The following is a 2,363-nucleotide window of genomic DNA, read 5'->3' on the forward strand; positions in this document are numbered from 1 at the left end:
AACTCATGTTGTTCAAGGGTCAACTCTATTCTCTCTGCTTCTGTTTCCCGGATCCCAGTTTCAAAAATTATTGTTATCATTGGTAGAGTCAACATTTATTTAGATTTACAACATTTTTTTTTCTTTTTCGATTCATTTGTGCTTTTATTTGCCAGTGTAACTACAGTAACCTGTGAACTTTTTTATTCTAAAAAGCACATTTTACATCACAGTCCAACAAACACATATATAATGTGTATACATATATAAAAGTGAAACAGAGGTTTTGCCAAAAACGTCTACCCTGAGTGTTAGTTCTTTTTAAGACTTTTTAAACTAAGGCTGAACTGTAGTGACACATCATAATCACCAAAGTCCCTAGTTCATCTTAGGGTTCGCTTTATGAAGTGAATAGTGTTGCACGTTCTATGGCTTTGGACAAAATATGATGACATAAAATCATTATAATGTCATACCAAGTATTTTCACCGCTCATAAAAACTTCTGTATTCTATGTATTTATCTCCCCTCCCCTGCAAACTCCTGGCAACCACTGATCTTATTATTGTCTCCATTGTTTTGCCTTTTCCAGAATGGCATATACACGGAATCTATTTTTCTTTTTTCCTTGAAGAGAGGGGTTCAAAGCCTTTATGCCTATAACACCACTCATGGGCCAGCCACACGTGGACTGGACAGGCTCCAGGTGGCAAACACCACCACTAAATACTGTAGCTTTCCTTCCAGTACTGAGCCCTGTTCCACTGGTCCTGCCCAGCAGCCACGTGCAGGTGAAGGGTGGATATGTGTTGGGTATCTGTTCATAGGAAGACCACAAGTTTTGTGCCCCTTGTCACAATGAACCCTGATTCCTGTCGGGTGTGTTGTAAACAGGTGAGCCATTTCTTCAGACCCCCTGCTCTGAGCACACCCTGATTTACAACATTTTTTAACCAATGTGTTTTCTGTTTCATCTGGCATTTTATTTCTTCATTGTTTTTACATATTTCTCTTAGCAGGATTCTGTAGGAAATATAATCTTGTATTCTGAAAATGTCTTTATTTCACCTTTGCTCTTGAATAATAGCTTATTTGGGTATAGAATTCTCACTTACAAAGTTCACTCTAATTTTCCCTCAGCCCATTCATGATTATTATTCATTATCCTTTGTTATCTATTCTTGCTGAGGAAAAGTCTGTTGTCAGTCTGAGTAGTCTTTTCTTTCTGATACCTTTTAATATTTTCTCTTTAGCATTGATGTTCTCAATTAATGGGACATTTTAAACCTGAGGACTCATGTCTTTCTTCAATTCTGGGATGTTCTCAGGCATTTAAATCTTTCATCACCCTTATGTTCTCTGTTCTCCATTTCAGGAACTCTTATTCTTTACAATTGGAAGTCTCAACTTATTTTCCATCTTTATTTCTTTAGACTGAGTTTTCGGTACTTGCCTCAGTTAGATTTTGTAATTTATTAACTGTAAGTTTGGGTATATCCAAACTGCTGAGTATACCTTCTATTTAAATGATTGTTTTAAAATTTTCAGTATTTCCAGTTAGTTCTTTTCAGTATCTGCCTCTTCTCATTTCATAGTTTCCTCTTCTTGATTTATGAATACCATCCTTTATTTTCTCTCAGAGGATTTTAATAATATATACTTATGTATGCATATTCTAATTCTTTCAAGGTCTTCTCCTCATTTTTGCTAGCATGAGTTATTGTATTGGTTCACTCTTTTTCATGGCACTAGATGGGCTCATGCATTTTGTCATTTTATCTGCGAGCTCTTTGCGCAAGGAGTTTTCTTCTTCACTGTTGGATAGTTTCCTGGTTGCAGATTCTGTCTTTAAATTTGATCTTAGGTTAGTAGTCTCCTGTTCCTGCTCTGGGCAGAGACTAAATTTTGTATATTGGGTGTGAGTCAGTTTCCGGTCATGTAAGTGCCCCTATACCCTTGTGCTGCTGTGGGCAAGGGGTAGATTTCTGTTTACAAATCTAAGCAAGCTATTTTAGTCTATATTCTTGAGCAGAGAGCATGCTGTCCAGCCCTGACTTCACACCCAGGGCTCTCAGTTCAGTCTGCCACTGCCCTGAGTAAGGTGAGTATGGCACTGAAGCCTTGGTTCTTAGCACATACCTGACCTTAGCTCCCCATGAGTTCCCAGTAGCAGCCCCTATAGCTACAGGTTTTCATTCCATTTGGGGGTTTTGTCTTTCATTTATTTCTGTGTTTGTAGTAGAAGGGAATGTTTCAGTCTGTGCACACTCAGCCACCTTGACCTGGAAGGTCTGAGTTACTTTTATAATGGAAAGGAAAATGCATTCTAAAATAAACATTATGTATAACAGGGTTAGCTCTATAGACATATGGTGTATCATAGA

General features: G+C 37.7%; 1 non-coding gene across 1 annotated transcript; it reads right to left on the reverse strand.

Annotated features, from left to right (window-relative positions):
- Positions 1 to 783: 783 nt before the first annotated feature.
- Positions 784 to 913, reverse strand: LOC136119729 (small nucleolar RNA SNORA11). The gene has a single exon (XR_010655690.1). It is a non-coding gene; the product is annotated as a small nucleolar RNA SNORA11 (small nucleolar RNA).
- Positions 914 to 2,363: the final 1,450 nt, after the last annotated feature.

Source organism: Phocoena phocoena, chromosome 2 (assembly GCF_963924675.1).
Source record: "Phocoena phocoena chromosome 2, mPhoPho1.1, whole genome shotgun sequence".
NCBI classification, from domain to species: Eukaryota; Metazoa; Chordata; class Mammalia; order Artiodactyla; family Phocoenidae; genus Phocoena; species Phocoena phocoena.